Source organism: Triticum urartu, unplaced genomic scaffold, assembly GCF_003073215.2.
Source record: "Triticum urartu cultivar G1812 unplaced genomic scaffold, Tu2.1 TuUngrouped_contig_400, whole genome shotgun sequence".
NCBI classification, from domain to species: Eukaryota; Viridiplantae; Streptophyta; class Magnoliopsida; order Poales; family Poaceae; genus Triticum; species Triticum urartu.
In genome coordinates this window covers 39,460-48,737 of record NW_024114553.1, presented here as the reverse complement: position 1 = coordinate 48,737, position 9,278 = coordinate 39,460, and positions in this window count along the sequence as shown.

The following is a 9,278-nucleotide window of genomic DNA, read 5'->3' as shown; positions in this document are numbered from 1 at the left end:
TATACAGCGCTACCAATGAAAGGACTAAGATGGCATACCGTCAAATAAAAGCATACTGTTTTGCAATACAATTGTTTGAGTGCTCCTCAAAATAATAGATATGATCCGTGAAGATCTAATGCAACCCTGCAAGTAAAATAAAGCAACATGAGTTAGCTTCAAAGGATATAATCTGAATTAAAGAAAAAGTCTAATTGGGATTTCTGAACAAGCAAACAAAATATCTGAATATGGTACAGTTCATAGTGAATACTTTATTGTGTTGTTTTCTGTTTTTGAATATCCCATGGACAAAGAATCATCTCCAATTTCTTGTTGATGTGCTTCAAGCTCCACACAAATTCTGAACAAAATTAGATCTCACACAACTGAGAAATAAAGAGAGGACAATATTTTCACCTTGGCTTGAATCGTCAAACCGGTCATGGTGACGCATAGAAAAGCATGCTTGGACAGTGAGGGAGGTGTCTTCACCTGGGGCTTGAATCGATCTAGCCATGTAGGCACAATTTGGGGAGAGAATCGCCTGGGGAGGTCGATGGCGAGCAAGGCCGTGGCGGCAGCGAGCAAGAGGGGATGTGGAGTCCTCCACGACGAGCACCGCATGGCTGGCGAGCCCCGCCGCTGGAGCGCCTCCGTCCTTGCGCCTCCCACTCTTCCCCTTCCTCTCCTTGCTCTCCTCACGCCCCATGCAACTGCAGCACCGGTGACCAAGAGAGGCCGCGTGAGGATGAGGGACAGGAACGGTGGAGCCCGACCTCACCAGCACATGCCAACGCTAGCTGGTGACCCTCTCCCGTGTGCTGCTGCACCTCCCTCTCCTCTGCGTCGTCGCCCTTCGCCTACAGGTCATCGTCGCCATCGGAGAAGCCTCGGATCTAGCGGGATCCATGATAGGAGTGGAGCATGGGTGGATGGGGGAGGACGACGGAGTAGGAGAGAGAGGAGGAAGAGAAGGAGAGGCAGCCACGGCTAGGAGGAAGGTCGAGGAGGAGGGTGGTGTCAGCACCAGTAGTGATTCAGTTAGCTGTAGCATTTTAGGAGAATACCGGTTCAGTTAACCAACGGACCAGATTGGCTGGGAGCACGAAGACGCACCGCAACCGTTGAATCCTTTTGTAACACCCTGGATGTAATTTACCTAATATGTAATCCAACTCTTGCCGTTTCCAGCGGTAAGTTATTTTATTTCCTCGGGTTCGGGTTTTTGTCTCCGTGTGTTGTTGTCGTTGTCATGCATCTCATATCATGTCATCATGTGCATTGCATTTGCATTCGTGTTCGTCTCATGCATCCGAGCATTTTCCCTGTTGTCCGTTTTGCATTCCGGCACTCCTATCTCCTCCGGTGGTCGTTTCTACCTTTCTTTCGTGTGTGGGGATTAAACATTTCCGGATTGGACTGAGACTTGCCAAGCGGCCTTGGTTTACTACCAGTAGACCGCCTGTCAAGTTTCGTACCATTTGGACTTCGTTTGGTACTCCAACGGTTAACTGAGGGACCGAGAAGGCCTCGTGTGTGTTGCAGCCCAACACCCTTCCAATTTGGCCCGAAACCCACCAAAACCCTCTTCATCATCTAGAGCGTTTGATCACGATCACGTGGCCGAAAACCGCACCTCATTTGGACTCTCCTAGCTCCCTTTATGCCTATTTAAAGGTCCCCCTCCCGAGATTTCGGTTCTTCTCCCCCCGAAACCCTAGATCCACCTACCCCGCTGCCGCCGGACGAAACCGCGTCGGACGGACATGTCTGCCCCCGCCGCCGACCACTCGTGACGCGCCACGTCACCGCCGCCGACCCGCGCGCCGCCGAGGCCCGCCGGGCCCAAGGCAGGCCCCCGCGGCCCGAGCGCCCCCGCGACCGCGCCCGAGCGCCCGCCGCCTTCTTCCCCGGCGCCGTTCGCCGCCCGAGCTCCGGCGAGCTCCGGCGCCGCTCCGCCACTCCGCCGCGCCACCCCATCCCGCCGGCCGCCGCCCCTCCACGCCGGCGACCGCGCCCGCGGCCACCTCCCTCACCGGTCGGCCTCGTCTCCCTCCTCCCCGCGGCAAGTAGTCCGGCAAGTTCATCAAGTCCGGCCGGCGATCCTCGGAAAACGTGCAGCTACAGGAACCCTAGATCTAGATCCAGATTCGAAATCGGGTTGACTTTCTCGTCCCTAACCCTAATTATTTTGCACACTTTGACCTGCTATATCTCCGCATCCGTAGCTCCATTTTGGGCGTGTAGCATATCAAAATGTTCGTCTCAGAGAGCACATCATTTCATCTCATTGCATCATTTTCATTTGAGTTTATCTTGATGCCCGAAATGATGTTGGAAAAGAGCTATTTGAGTTATTTGTCAGATCTGCTGCATCAAATAGCTATTTGTCATTTTCGCCATGATTGATGTGTGCATGATATACCCCTGAGCTCTACATGTATTTTGTTATATGCTTTGCCATCTTTCCAGATGTGCTATCCATGTATTTTTGTGATGTGTGTGGTGACTAGCACAAGCTTGCAAAGTGGTGCATTCGTTAATGCTGATTTCAGGGACTTAGCAATTTCACTAAGTCCTTGATCTGTTTTTATCAATATGCCATATGTTCATGTTGTTTCCTAGTGATCCGTGCCTCTTTTGAGGATGATCAGTAAGGATGTTTTGTTAATCTTATAGTGCTCTATCCATCCATGTCTTTGTTTGCAATTATGGATCACCCTAGCTTGAGTCAATCGAGCTCTACTTTTGCTATTTCGTGAATCTGGGCAGATTGTCTACTTGTTAGCAATTTTGCCGAGGATGTTGTTGTTGATCCGTGCATGCTATGTTATTGTTCTTGCCATGTCTAGCTTATATAATGTGTATTCTTGATGGGTGTATGCTTAGATTGTTATGCTTGCTCTGTAGTGAGTGCATCGAGCTCGTAAACATGCCTACTTGATATCTGATTTTGCATGTTCCAGTTTTTCTCTAAGTCTGAGATCTGATTATGTTTTTGCCATGTTCACATGCTTGCAATTGTATTTTCTGATCCCTTTTGGCTCAAGGTCACTAAGGGACTTTTGTTAAGCTCTTTGAGTAGCTCCATGCCATGCCTTGATTTGCCATGTTAAGTTCCTGTAGCATATAGTTTTCTTGCTCCAAAGTGTGCTACCTGATCTGAAATTCCAGGCTTGTGTTAATTTCACTAAGTCTGAGATCTGTTTATCAATTGCACTTTTGCCATGCTTGTTTGAACCTGTTAATGGATGAATTGGCCGTAGCTCAGTGTTCATCTTTTGTTAAGATTTATGAGTGTATCCCTGCCATGTATTTAGTTGCCATGTTTGAGTGCTGTAGCATAATTATCTTGGTGCATTTAGATGGCTACTTGCTGTTTATCGCAGACCGGTGCCATATTTGTTTTGCTTGCCATTTCCAAACCATGCATCCGATTCCGGTGTTCTTTATATCGATTTCAACCGAAATCACCTCACCTTTACAGTGGCACACTTGGATTTCCAAGTTGAGGCCAGGTTCATTCATTCCTTGTCAAATCTCGCATATGCATCACATATCGCATCCCGCATAGCATACCATGTTTGCATCATGTTGTTTGAGCTTTGCACGTGGTTGATTGTGTCCTTTTTGCTTGTTTGTCTTGTTTGGGTAGAGCCGGGAGACGAGTTCGCTAACGAGGAGCCCGTTGAGTTTGCTTTCGAGGATCCAGTCAACTCTGACAACTTTGCAGGCAAGATGATCATACCCTCGAAATCACTTCTATCTTTGCTTTGCTAGATGCTCGCTCTTTTGCTATGCCTATGCTACGATGCCTACCACTTGCTTATCATGCCTCCCAAATTGCCATGTCAAACCTCTAACCCACCATGTCCTAGCAAACCGTTGATTGGCTATGTTACCGCTTTGCTCAGCCCCTCTTATAGCGTTGCTAGTTGCAGGTGAAGATTGGAGATCGTTCCTTGTTGGAACATTATTTTTCTTGTTGGGATATCATTATATTATCTTGTTATCTTAATGCATCTATATACTTGGTAAAGGGTGGAAGGCTCGGCCTTTTGCCTAGTGTTTTGTTCCACTCTTGCCACCCTAGTTTCCGTCATATCGGTGTTATGTTCCCGGATTTTGCGTTCCTTACGCGGTTGGGTAATAATGGGAACCCCTTGACAGTTCGCCTTGAATAAAACTCTTCCAGCAATGCCCAACCTTGGTTTTACCATTTGCCACCTAGCCTCTTTTTCCCTTCGGTTTCCGAAGCCCGAGGGTCATCTTATTAACCCCCCCCCCCCCCCCCCCCCCCCCCCCCCCCCCCGGGCCAGTGCTCCTCTGAGTGTTGGTCCAATCGAGCGATGTCCGGGGCTACCAGGGGCAACCCTGGGCTGGCCTACCCGACGTATGGCTCATCTGAGTGTGCCCTGAGAATGAGATATGTGCAGCTCCTATCGGGATTTGTCGGCACATTCGGGCGGTGTTGCTGGACTTGTTTTGTCTTTGTCGAAATGTCTTGTAGAACCGGGATGCCGAGTCTGATCGGAATGTCTTGGGAGAAGGTATATCCTTCGTTGACCGTGAGAACTTGTCATGGGCTAAGTTGGGACTCCCCTGCAGGGATTTGAACTTTCGAAAGCCATGCCCGCGGTTATGGGTATATGGGAATTTGTTAATGTCCGGTTGTAGATAACTTGAACCTTAACTTAATTAAAATGAATCAACTGTGTGTGTTACCGTGATGGTCTCTTCTCGGCGGAGTCCGGGAAGTGAACACGGTGTTGGAGTTATGTTTGTCGTAGGTTGTTCTCTAGTTCTTAGTTCGTGCCTTGCCTTCTCTTCTCGCTCTCTTTTGCGAACAGGTTAGCCACCATATATGCTAGTCGCTTGCTGCAGCTCCACATATTTACCTTGCCTTACCTATAAGCTTAAATAGTCTTGATCGCGAGGGTGCGATATTGCTGAGTCCCCGTGGGTCATAGATTACTTCCAAACCAGATGCAGGGCCTGATGACTCCGTTCCAGATGATGCCTTGAGCTCAAGTGGGAGTTCGATGAAGCCTCCCGCCGTTACTATGTGTATTTCCCTGATGATCAGTAGTGGTGCCCAGTTGGGGCGATCGGGACCATGTCGCATGTTGGGTTGATCTTTTATTTTGGTACCGTAGTCGGACCATGAGTGATTGGATGATGTAATGCTATTTATGTACTTTGTTTGATGTGACGAATGTAAGCCAACTATGTACCTTCCCTTTTATTATCTATTTACATGGGATGTTGTGAAGATTACCTTACTTGCGACATTGCTTTCAATGCAGTTATGCCTCTAAGTTGTGCTTTGACACGTAGGAGATATAGCCACATCGAGGGCGTTACACCTTTTTACCGTTGTAACATGACTAGCTCATAGTTACTGTTACTCTCTGGTTAAACTGTCGCATATCGGATGTGACCTTGAGTGTTAATCACATATCGATGTGAACTGGATTATTGACTCTAGTGCAAGTGGGAGACTGTTGGAAATATGCCCTAGAGGCAATAATAAATTGGTTATTATTATATTTCCTTGTTCATGATAATCGTTTATTATCCATGCTAGAATTGTATTGATAGGAAACTCAGATACATGTGTGGATACATAGACAACACCATGTCCCTAGTAAGCCTCTAGTTGACTAGCTCGTTGATCAATAGATGGTTACGGTTTCCTGACCATGGACATTGGATGTCGTTGATAACGGGATCACATCATTAGGAGAATGATGTGATGGACAAGACCCAATCCTAAGCCTAGCACAAGATCATGTAGTTTGTATGCTAAAGCTTTTCTAATGTCAAGTATCATTTCCTTAGACCATGAGATTGTGCAACTCCCGGATACCGTAGGAGTGCTTTGGGTGTGCCAAACGTCACAATGTAACTGGGTGGCTATAAAGGTACACTACAGGTATCTCCGAAAGTGTCTGTTGGGTTGGCATGAATCGAGACTGGGATTTGTCACTCCGTGTAAATGGAGAGGTATCTCTGGGACCACTCGGTAGGACATCATCATAATGTGCACAATGTGATCAAGTAGTTGATCACGGGATGATGTGTTACGGAACAAGTAAAAGAGACTTGCCGATAACGAGATTGAACCAGGTATCGGGATACCGACGATCGAATCTCGGGCAAGTATCGTACCGCTAGACAAAGGGAATTGTATACGGGATTGATTAAGTCCTTGACATCGTGGTTCATCCGATGAGATCATCGTGGAGCATGTGGGAGCCAACATGGGTATCCAGATCCCGTTGTTGGTTATTGATCGGAGAGGTGTCTCGGTCATGTCTGCATGTTTCCCGAACCCGTAGGGTCTACACACTTAAGGTTCGATGACGCTAGGGTTATAGGGAATAGATATACGTGGTTACCGAATGTTGTTCGGAGTCCCGAATGAGATCCCAGACATTACGAGGAGTTCCGGAATGGTCCGGAGGTAAAGATTTATATATGGGAAGTCCTGTTTTGGTCACCGGAAAGGTTTTGGTTGCTATCGGTAATGTACTGGGACCACCGGGAGGGTCCTGGGGCTCCACCAAGTGGGGCCACCGACCCCAGAGGGCAGCATGGGCCAAGTGTGGGAGGGGACCAGCCCCAGATGGGCTGGTGCGCCCCCACAAGGGCCCAAGGCGCCTAGGGTTTGGGGAGGGGGCGCCTCCACCTAGCTTGGGGGGCAAGTTTCCCCCTCTTCCCCCCTTGGCCGCCACCCTAGATGGGTTTGGGGCTGCCGCACCCCTTGGGGTGGAAACCCTAAAGGGGGCGCACCCCCCTCCCTCTCCCCTATGTATAGTTGAGGTCTTTGGGGCTGCCGACACATGAGTTTTGACCTCTCCCTGGCGCAGCCCTACCTCTCTCCCTCCTCATCTCTTGCGGTGCTTGGCGAAGCCCTGCTGGAGTACCACGCTCCTCCACCACCACCACGCCGTCGTGCTGCTGCTGGATGGAGTCTTCCCCAACCTCTCCTTCTCCCCTTGCTGGATCAAGGCGTAGGAGACGTCACCGGGCTGTACGTGTGTTGAACACGGAGGTGCCGTCCGTTCGGCACTAGGATCATCGGATTTGGATCACGACGAGTACGACTCCATCAACCCCGTTCACTTGAATGCTTCCGCTTAGCGATCTACAAGGGTATGTAGATGCACTCTCCTTCCCCTCATTTCTAGATTAATCCATAGATTGATCCTGGTGATGCGTAGAAAATTTTGAATTTCTGCTACGTTCCCCAACAGTGGCATCATGAGCTAGGTCTATGCGTAGTTTCTATGCACGAGTAGAACACAAAGTAGTTGTGGGCGTCGATATTGTCAATTTGCTTGCTGTTACTAGTCTTATCTTGATTCGGCGGCATCGTGGGATGAAGCGGCCCGGACCGACCTTACACGTACTCTTACGTGAGACTGGTTCCACCGACTGACATGCACTAGTTGCATAAGGTGGCTAGCGGGTGTCTGTCTCTCCCACTTTAGTCGGATCGGATTTGATGAAAAGGGTCCTTATGAAGGGTAAATAGAAATTGGCATATCACGTTGTGGTTTTCGCGTAGGTAAGAAACGTTCTTGCTAGAAACCTATACCAGCCACGTAAAAATTTGCAACAACAATTAGAGGACGTCTAACTTGTTCTTGCAGCATATGCCTTGTGATGTGATATGGCCAAAAGGATGTGATGAATGATATATGTGATGTATGAGATTGATCATGTTCTTGTAATAGGAATCATGACTTGCATGTCGATGAGTATGACAACCGGCAGGAGCCATAGGAGTTGTCTTAATTTATTTATGACCTGCGTGTCAACATAAACGTCATGTAATTACTTTACTTTATTGCTAAAGCGTTAGCCATAGTAGTAGAAGTAATAGATGACGAGACAACTTCAAGAAGACACGATGATGGAGATCATGATGATGGAGATCATGGTGTCATGTCAGTGAGAACGATGATCATGGAGCCCCGAAGATGGAGATCAAGAGGAGCAAAATGATATTGGCCATATCATGTCACTATTTGATTGCATGTGATGTTTATCATGTTTTACATCTTATTTGCTTAGAACGACGGTAGCTTAAATAAGATGATCCCTCACTAAAATTTCAAGAAAGGTGTTCCCCCTAACTGTGCACCGTTGCGAAGGTTCGTTGTTTCGAAGCACCACATGATGACCGGGTGTGATAGATTCTAACGTTCGAATACAACGGGTGTTGACGAGCCTAGCATGTACAGACATGGCCTCGGGACACATGCGAAACACTTAGGTTGACTTGACGAGCCTAGCATGTACAGACATGGCCTCAGAACACGGAAGACCGAAAGGTCGAACATGAGTTGTATAGAAGATACGATCAACATGAAGATGTTCACCGATGATGACTAGTCCGTCTCACGTGATGACCGGACACGACCTAGTTGACTCGGATCATGTAATCACTTAGATGACTAGAGGGATGTCTATCTGAGTGGGAGTTCATAAGATGAACTTAATTATCCTGAACATAGTCAAAAGGTCTTCGCAAATTATGTCGTAGCTCGCGCTTTAGTTCTACTGTTTAGATATGTTCCTAGAGAAAATTTAGTTGAAAGTTGATAGTAGCAATTATGCGGACTAGGTCCGTAAACTAAGGATTTTCCTCATTGCTTCATAGAAGGCTTATGTCCTTAATGCACCGCTCAGTGTGCTGAACCTCGAACATTGTCTGTGGATGTTGCGAACATCTGACATACACATTTTGATAACTACGTGATAGTTCAGTTAAACGGTTTAGAGTTGAGGCACCGAAGCCGTTTTGAAACGTCGCGAAACATATGAGATATTTCGAGGGCTGAAATTGGGATTTCAGGCTCGTGCCAATGTCAAGAGGTATAAGACCTCTGACGATTTTCTTAGCCTGCAAACTAAGGGAGAAAAGCTCAATTGTTGAGCTTGTGCTCAGATTGTCTGAGTACAACAATCATTTGAATCGAGTGGGAGTTGATCTTCCAGATGAGAAAGTGATGTTTCTCCAAAGTCATTACCACCAAGCTGCTAGAGCTTCATGATGAACTATAATATATCAGGGACATATATGATGATCCTTGAGATATTCGCGATGTTTGACACCACAAAAGTAGAAATCAAGAAGGAGCATCAATTGTTGATGGTTGGTGAAACCACTAGTTTCAAGAAGGGCAAGGGCAAGGGCAAGAAGGGATACTTCATGAAACGGCAATTCAGCTGCTGCTCTAGTGAAGAAACCCAAGGTTGAACCCAAACCCGAGACTAAGTGCTTC